Here is a 9173-nt window from a genome sequence, read left to right as displayed (position 1 = left end):
GAGAGAGGGAGGATAAGAGAGGGAGAAGGAAAGAGAGAAGGAGGGTAAGAGAGGGAGGGAGAGAGAGGGAGGATAACAGATGGAGAAGGAAAAAGAGAGGGAGGGTAAGAGAGGAAAGAAGAGAGACAGTGTGTGAGGGAGAGAGAGAAACAGAGGAGAGAGGGAGCAGGTAGAAGGTGATTCCTGATTCCTGACAACTGATTTGGCTCTCAACGAAGGCAGTCGCATTTTCTTTCCCTCTCCTCCCCCTGACCTTCCCTGCTTGCTTCCCTGCTTGGCTTCTATCGTATTGTCTAGTTATTCACGGAGAAATGCTCTGAAGTTTCAATCATTGGGTGTGCTTTGCCTTCGGCAAGGGCACAACCTTTGTTCTCTCACATATAGAGGATATAGAAAATATTTAGACGATACAGCTATGATGACATTTTCTGAACAATTTGCTCTATATGAGCCGACTAATCATGATTGTTCTCTGAATGAAATGGTAGAGAACCTCAATGATGCACTATTATCTGTGTTAGACTCTGTTGCACCACTGAAAACCAAAAAGAAGTGCACAAGCATAACCTCCCCATGGCTGAGAAATAAAAAAAATAAAATGCCGTGCAGCAGAGAGAAAATGGAGGAAAACAAAGATCACTATCCACTACAATATCTACAAAGATACTCTAACCACCTATAACAAAATCATCCGTCTGGCAAGGAGATAATATTTCTCCAACATTATTACAGAAAATGCCAGAAATTCCAGAGTTCTTTTCTCCACCATTGACCAGCTGCTAAACACTGTCCCTGCCCCACCTCCATCCTCAGTAGTTAAATGTGAAGAGCTTGCTTTGTTCTTCAAGAACAAAATAACTTTGATCAGAGCTAGTATTATTAATAGTGGGGTCGAAACTGACATCAGTAGATTCTGCAACATAACCATGAGCACATTTACCTGTATCACACTTAGTAAACTTTCCAAAATTGTCTGCGAATCTAACTCCACAACCTCAGATATTGATCCTATACCCACAACATTCTTTAACCCTCGTGCTGCCTTCGGGTCACATGACCCAAAGGTTCATAACGAACCATCGTTGTGTTTACCCAATTTTACCCAATACAAAAACAAATACAAATAATTTTCTTTTAACCATTCCAATGTGGGGGGTCTGAGACAGCCCGACAGTTAAAAGAAAATGCTTCACTTTGTTTTTGTATGAGGTAAATTTGTCACAATACGACGGTGGGTCACAATGACTGATGGGTCAGAATGACCCGAAGATAACACAAGGGTTAAGCGAGTGTTTGATAGTGTCTCAGGTCCGGTGCTAGAGATTATAAACACATCCCTTAGAACTGGCGTCTTCCCAGATGCCTTCAAAACAGCTGTTGTAAAGCCCCTATTAGAGAAACCCAAATTGGATAACAGTTTACTTGCAAATTACAGACTAATATCAAACCTTCCATTTATTAGTAAAGTACTGGAAAAGAACTGAAAGTCCTAAATTCTGGATTCTTTTCTTGAAGAAAATAACATCCTGGAAGTCTCGCAGTCAGGTTTCAGGAAATATCACAGTACTGAAACTGCTCTCACCAAAATAAAATAAAATGCAAATAAAGTCTCTATCCTTATCCTGTTAGATCTCAGTGCAGCATTTGATACCATTGATCACGGCATCCTAATCAATAGACTGGAAAAGCTTATTGGGTTCACGGATAGTGTATTGAACTGGATTAAATCATATATCACAGGAAGGAAGTTTTATGTTAGTTTAGGAGACCATTGGTCCAAGAAACATGAGAACTGCTACGGGGTTGCTCAAGGAAGCTGCTTAGGTCCATTACTTTTTTCTCTTTATATGTTACCACTCGGCGACATAATCAGAGAACATAACATAGATTTCCATAGCTATGCGGATGACACACAACTATATATATCCACTGAACCCAACGATGCAACGGCCATCAATTCCATTACCAACTGCCTGTTGGCAATAAACAAATGGATTAATGATAACTTTCTTAAATTAAATGAAGACAAAACCGAAGTCCTACTATGTGGCCCCAAATACAAAAGAGAGATGCTTACTAAGAATCTAGGAGGCTTAACCCGCTGTTTTAAACCAGAGGTGACGAGTCTCGGTGTAATCCTGGACTCATATTTGAATTTCAACTCTCACTTTAATAAAGTGACCAAAACAGCTTTCTTTCACCTGAGGAATATAGCAAAGGTACGACCATTCATAAACCAAAATGATGCAGAGAAGTTAATTCATGCTTTTAAATCCAGCCGGCTGGACTACTGTAACGCACTTTTCACTGGTCTTCCCAAGAAAACCACTGAAAGACTACAGCTCATTCAAAATTCTGCAGCTAGATTATTAACCAAAACTAAAAAGAGAGAACACATTAGTCCTGTCCTAGCTACTTTACACTGGCTCCCTGTTACCTTCAGAATTGACTTTAAGGTCCTTTTCCTCACATACAAAGCTCTACACGGACAAGGACCTAGCTACATTGCTAACTCCCTTATAAACTACACACCAGCTAGAACACTGCAATCATCAAATGCAGGCCTATTAGAGGTCACCAGAAGCAGTCACAAGAAGATTGGTGATTCGGCCTTTGTCAATTACGCCCCAAAACTGTGGAACAAATTACCCATAAATATTAGGGAAGCAAATACGCTAGACATTTTTAAAAGACAGCTTAAAACCTACCTTTTTACCGAAGCATTTAAGTAATTTTATCTCAGAAGGGTTTTACTACTTTTATTAGTTATATTATTGTTTTTATAGATTTGCTATTTTAATTATTACTTTTATCACTTGTATTATTGTTTTTATTGATTTTATGTAAAGCACCTTGAGCTACAATTCTTGTATGAAATGTGCTATATAAATAAAGTCTTACTTACTTACTTACTTACTTACTGAGTGTGTGTATATACAGTGCAACTCAGATAATGAGATGCAGTGTCGCCCTGCTGCTGTAGTTCATAATGATTGTTGTTATTGTTGCTTGTGTCGTACCTTGTGTGGACTACAGGTACTAAGTACCCAGCCACTGTGGCTGGAGGCCTGGTGGCCTTGCTGTGTCATTGGCTCTATAATCTGTCATGTGTGGCCACGTGAGATAATTGAGTTTCCTGTGTCCCCAGCACACTGACAGGAACACATGAGCTTCTGAGGGCTGTGCTGCTCTGAGACCAGGGAATTGATTACCCATTGATACAGTGACTGCTCTATGGAGGAACTGTCTCCATGGTGACTTGAATGCTGCTCGGTAGAAGAAACTTTCTTCATGGTGACTAGAATGCTGCTGTATATCTCCATGGTGACTAAAATGCTGCTGTATATCTCCATGGTGACTAGAATGCTGCTCTGTTGAAGAAACAGTCTCCATGGTGACTAGAATAATGCTCCAGGTCTTCATGGAGACAACACTTCTGCTGTAGGTCTCCATGGTAACTAGAATGCTGCTGTGGGTCTCCATGGTAACTAGAATGCTGCTCTAGTGCTCTCAATGGAGCAGCATTGGTCACCATGGAGATTGGTCTCTTTAGAATGATGGCAGGTGGTGGAGGAGGAGAGAGAGAAAGGAGCTTGAGGGTTAGAACAACACACTTCCCCAAAACTGTGAAAAATGTAAAGGCCTCAAACTTTTAACAAATGGAGAAAAACTAGTGTATTTATTAGGAGTCAAACTTAGTTGCTCCCTAAATTTTGGCAGTTCTCTGATGTGTTACAAATTACATGTGAAGGGACACTTCACTGTGGACTGCTTTGACCACATTGTGGTTCCTCGGACAGGGAGAGGAAGGGGGAGAAGGAGAGGGAGGTGGGGAGAGTGAGAGGGAGAAAGGGAAAGGGAGATGGGGAGAGTGAGAGGGAGAAAGGGAAAGGGAGATGGGGAGAGTGAGAGGGAGAAAGGGAAAGGGAGATGGGGAGAGTGAGAGGGAGAAAGGGAAAGGGAGATGGGGAGAGTGAGAGGGAGAAAGGGAAAGGGAGGTGGGGAGAGTGAGAGGGAGAAAGGGAAAGGGAAAGGGAGATGGGGAGAGTGAGAGGGAGAAAGGAAAAGGGAGGTGGGGAGAGTGAGAGGGAGAAAGGGAGATGGGGAGAGTGAGAGGGAGAAAGGAAAAGGGAGGTGGGGAGAGTGAGAGGGAGAAAGGAAAAGGGAGGTGGGGAGAGTGAGAGGGAGAGGAAGTGGGAGAGGGACCCTCTATAACTAACTAACCAACCCTCCCTCTCTATCTATCTCCATGTCAGATCAAAAACATTTTTTTTGCATGAAATACATATGTAAATATTGCCAGAGTAACATTAAAATTATAACAATAATAAGGAGGAGGTAGAATGTTTAGCAAATATTAAGAAAATTATTGTTTACAATATATTTCCCTCTGTCTGTCTGTCTGTCCACACACACACACACACACATGACCTCATGGGGGGAGTCAGGTGGCTGAGCGGTGAGGGAGTCGGGCTAGTAATCCGAAGGTTGCCAGTTCGATTCCCGGTCATGCCAACTGACGTTGTGTCCTTGGGCAAGGCACTTCACCCTACTTGCCTCGGGGGAATGTCCCTGTACTTACTGTAAGTCGCTCTGGATAAGAGCGTCTGCTAAATGACTAAATGTAAATGTACCTGACCTCAAACAGGAAAAAATGTGTGCTGAGTGATCTAGGTCCTCCTCTACCTGAACTCCCTCTGTTCTCCACACATCTAACCCATCACTACATCACCTGGAGATACAGAGCATCACTACATCACCTGGAGATACAGAGCATCACTACATCACTACATCACCTGGAGATACAGAGCATCACTATATCACCTGGAGATACAGAGCATCACCACATCACCTGGAGATACAGAGCATCACCACATCACTACATCACCTGGAGATACAGAGCATCACCACATCACTACATCACCTGGAGATACAGAGCATCACCACATCACTACATCACCTGGAGATACAGAGCATCACCACATCACTACATCACCTGGAGATACAGAGCATCACTACATCACCTGGAGATACAGAGCATCACTACATCACCTGGAGATACAGAGCATCACTACATCACCTGGAGATACAGAGCATCACTATATCACTACATCACCTGGAGATACAGAGCATCACTACATCACCTGGAGATACAGAACATCACTACATCAACTGGAGATACAGAGCATCACTACATCACTACATCACCTGGAGATACAGAGCATCACTACATCACCTGGAGATACAGAGCATCACTATATCAGTAAGGATGCTCTCAGAGTGTGTGTATGTACGTACATGTGAGTTTACACATTGTTAGTTTAAACAGACTCGTTCTCAAATAAATTGAAGGTCGCATGGTGGTGTGGATTTTGTCAAAACATAATTATCCTCTCGACATTTATGGATAACGCATTTGAACGTAAATGCTTAAACTAAACTGACTAAAATTGACTAATCTTTATGTCACCAATTTGGCCACTCATGGCCTCACTCAATAAGAGCAATACAGGGTTATTTTTAAGACCTCATTTAAATCTTCAGTCTCACCCGGAGTACGGGAGTGCCTGATGCTGATAGCCGCTCCTGTCACCTGTCAAGCAGAGACGTCCTATCAACACTAAGCTCTTACAACAAATAGGCCAACTGCAATTCTCCACTTTAATTCTGTATATTCCAAGTTGCCGGTGGAGCTATAAGAAGAAAAGCCGTCGTGCACAGTTAAACAGACATGGCTTTGCGTGGCGGCTTTCACAATTCAACAACTATACTTTACCGATCGAGCGAACGTACCGTGAAATGTGCTGCTTCAAGACTTCTGACAGCGGAGAGTTCATCCTGGAGGATAGAGGACTGTTCACTCATCCGTCCCGCTTTAATTAGCGCAGCACAGTTTAGTGTGTTGTCAATTACACTGCTTTTACCTTCTCGGCACAGGCTGTGTTTCTATGTCTGTTTAACGGACCTCAGAGTCAAGCACAATTAACCCTGTTGTGAGTGCTTGTTCATTTTAACAGCTAATGGGCCTGTGTCACAGCACCTGCAGTTTCCCCCGGCTGGTACGAGTGTGGTTATATTAATCATGTTATTTTACAACTAACAGTTGCTTCCACTTCTGACTCCTGTTTAACTTTTAGACGCGACACCATCAAACACAACGACAGGCTACGGGCGATGATGAAAGCACACTACTCTCTAACACACTAACTGTATTTTCTCTTCTATCATCTTGACTATTCCCACTATCCATAGGTGCTTGTGTGAGCTTCACTAAAAGCACTAACACTTTCAGCGTAGACATCCCTGAGGCTGCCTGATCCCTGAGGCTGCCTGATCCCTGAGGCTGCCTGATCCCTGAGGCTGCCTGATCCCTGAGGCTGCCTGATCCCTGAGGCTGCCTGATCCCTGAGGCTGCCTGATCCCTGAGGCTGCCTGAACAAAACGGCTTCATTGGTTTCTAGCGCCGCAGGGAGGCTGAGAGCTGGATTGATAGGTGTGACAGGAGAGCGGAGTCGGAGTCCAAAACAAATACACCACCGACCTAAGAGAGTTCTGGTCGTGGCTCAGCGCCAACACCAGACAAGACGGGCAACAGAAAACAACAAGCAGCGTGTGGCAGAGTGTGTTCTGGTGTAGAGTGTGTGGTAGAGTGTTTTACTGGTGTAGAGTGTGTGGTAGAGTGTGTTCTGGTGTAGAGTGTGTTCTGGTGGAGAGTGCGTGGTAGTGTTTACTGGTGGAGAGTTTCTGGTAGAGTGTGTGGTAGAGTGTGTTCTGGTGGAGAGTGCGTGGTAGTGTTTACTGGTGGAGAGTTTCTGGTAGAGTGTGTGGTAGAGTGTGTTCTGGTGTAGAGTGTTGGGTAGAGTGTGTAGTAAAGTGTTTTACCTGTGTAGAGTGTGTGGTAGAGTGTGTTCTGGTGTAGAGTGTTGGGTAGAGTGTGTAGTAAAGTGTTTTACCTGTGTAGAGTGTGTGGTAGAGTGTTTTACTGGTGTAGAGTGTGTGGTAGAGTGTGTTCTGGTGTAGAGTGTGTTTGGGTGTAGAGTGTGTGGTAGAGTGTGTTATTGTGTAGAGTGTGTTCTGGTCTAGAGTGTGTGGTAGAGTGTGTTCTGGTGTAGAGTGTGTTCTGGTGTAGAGTGCGTTTGGGTGTAGAGTGTGTTCGGGTGTAGAGTGTGTTCGGGTGTAGAGTGTGTTCGGGTGTAGAGTGTGTTCGGGTGTAGAGTGTGTGGTAGAGTGTGTTCTGGTGTAGAGTGTGTTCTGGTGTAGGGTGTGTAGTAGAGTGTTTTACTGGTGTAGAGTGTGTTCTGGTGTAGAGTGTGTTTGGGTGTAGAGTGTGTTTGGGTGTAAAGTGTGTTCGGGTGTAGAGTGTGTTTGGGTGTAGAGTGTGTTCTGGTGTAGAGTGTGTTCGGGTGTAGAGTGTGTTTGGGTGTAGAGTGTGTTCTGGTGTAGAGTGTGTTCGGGTGTAGAGTGTGTTCTGGTGTAGAGTGTGTTCTGGTGTAGGGTGTGTAGTAGAGTGTTTTACTGGTGTAGAGTGTGTTCTGGTGTAGAGTGTGTTCGGGTGTAGAGTGTGTAGTAGAGTGTTTTACTGGTGTAGAGTGTGTTCTGGTGTAGAGTGTGTGGTAGAGTGTGTTCTGGTGTAGAGTGTGTTTGGGTGTAAAGTGTGTTCGGGTGTAGAGTGTGTTTGGTTGTAGAGTGTGTTCTGGTGTAGAGTGTGTTCGGGTGTAGAGTGTGTGGTAGAGTGTGTTCTGGTGTAGAGTGTGTTTGGGTGTAGAGTGTGTGGTAGAGTGTGTTCTGGTGTAGAGTGTCTTCTGGTGTAGAGTGTGTGGCAGAGTGTGTTTGGGTGTAGAGTGTGTTTGGGTGTAGAGTGTGTTTGGGTGTAGAGTGTGTTTGGGTGTAGAGTGTGTTCGGGTGTAGAGTGTTTTACCGGTGTACAGTGTGTAGTAGAGTGTGTTCTGGTGTAGAGTGTGTTCTGGTGGAGAGTGCGTGGTAGTTTTTTACTGGTGGAGAGTTTCTGGTAGAGTGTGTGGTAGAGTGTGTAGTAGAGTGTTTTACTGGTGTAGAGTGTGTCTTACAAGGTGTTCTGGTGTAGAGTGTTGGGTAGAGTGTGTAGTAGAGTGTGTGGTAGAGTGTGTTCTGGTGTAGAACGTGTGGTAGAGTGTGTTCTGGTGTAGAGTGTTGGGTAGAGTGTGTAGTAGAGTGTGTGGTAGAGTGTGTTATGGTGTAGAATGTGTGGTAGAGTGTGTTCTGGTGTAGAGTGTGTTTGGGTGTAGAGTGTGTTCGGGTGTAGAGTGTTTGGTAGAGTGTGTGGTAGAGTGTGTTCTGGTGTAGTGTTGGGTAGAGTGTGTGGTAGAGTGTGTAGTAGACTGTTTTACTGGTGTAGAGTGTGTTGTAGAGTGTGTTCTGGTGTAGAGTGTTGGGTAGAGTGTGTGGTACAGTGTGTAGTAGAGTGTTTTACTGGTGTAGAGTGTGTGGTAGAGTGTGTAGTAGACAGTGTTGCCACAGTTACTTTGAAAAAGTAACTTAGTTACATTACAGTTACTTGATTTTAAAAGTAACTAAGTTAGATTACAAGTTACTTTATTGGTTACATTCAGCAGCTGCCGACAACACCCCCGCCGCCTCAACATAAAAATAGGTGCGTTCGACTCGAAGTCGAACGCACCTATTGACAACCGTCTCTATAAGTTTGACTGTGCAGTGCTGCGACTCCAAATTTTTAGCTTGATAGCACTTTGTCGCCACCAGCACAGAGTGTACAACGAACCTTGATATTTCCATCTTTAGCTGACAAATACTCAAAATAGTGATTGTATTTCCAACTCGAAAATGCGCATCTCTCTCTCCTGCTACATTGTTGTTTGTGTCGCTGAGTGGTAGGTCTATGTATATACACGTGACGTGACCCTCGTGCTGAAAACGTTACTTAATTGTCGCATAGGCTTAACTCCCAGAGATGCAAGAAGAAATCAAATATATATTTTACTATTAATGACAAAATAGTAACGCACAGTGACTTGGACAAGTCATTTTAATCTGATTACTGGTTTGGAAATAGTAACGCGTTAGATTACTCGTTACTGAAAAAAGTGGTCAGATTAGAGTTACCGGCATCACTGGTAGTAGAGTGTTTTACTGGTGTAGAGTGTGGGGTAGAGTGTGTTCTGGTGTAGAGTGTTGGG

Source organism: Osmerus eperlanus, chromosome 6, assembly GCF_963692335.1.
Source record: "Osmerus eperlanus chromosome 6, fOsmEpe2.1, whole genome shotgun sequence".
Lineage (NCBI taxonomy): Eukaryota > Metazoa > Chordata > Actinopteri > Osmeriformes > Osmeridae > Osmerus > Osmerus eperlanus.
This window is presented reverse-complemented; position numbering follows the sequence as displayed.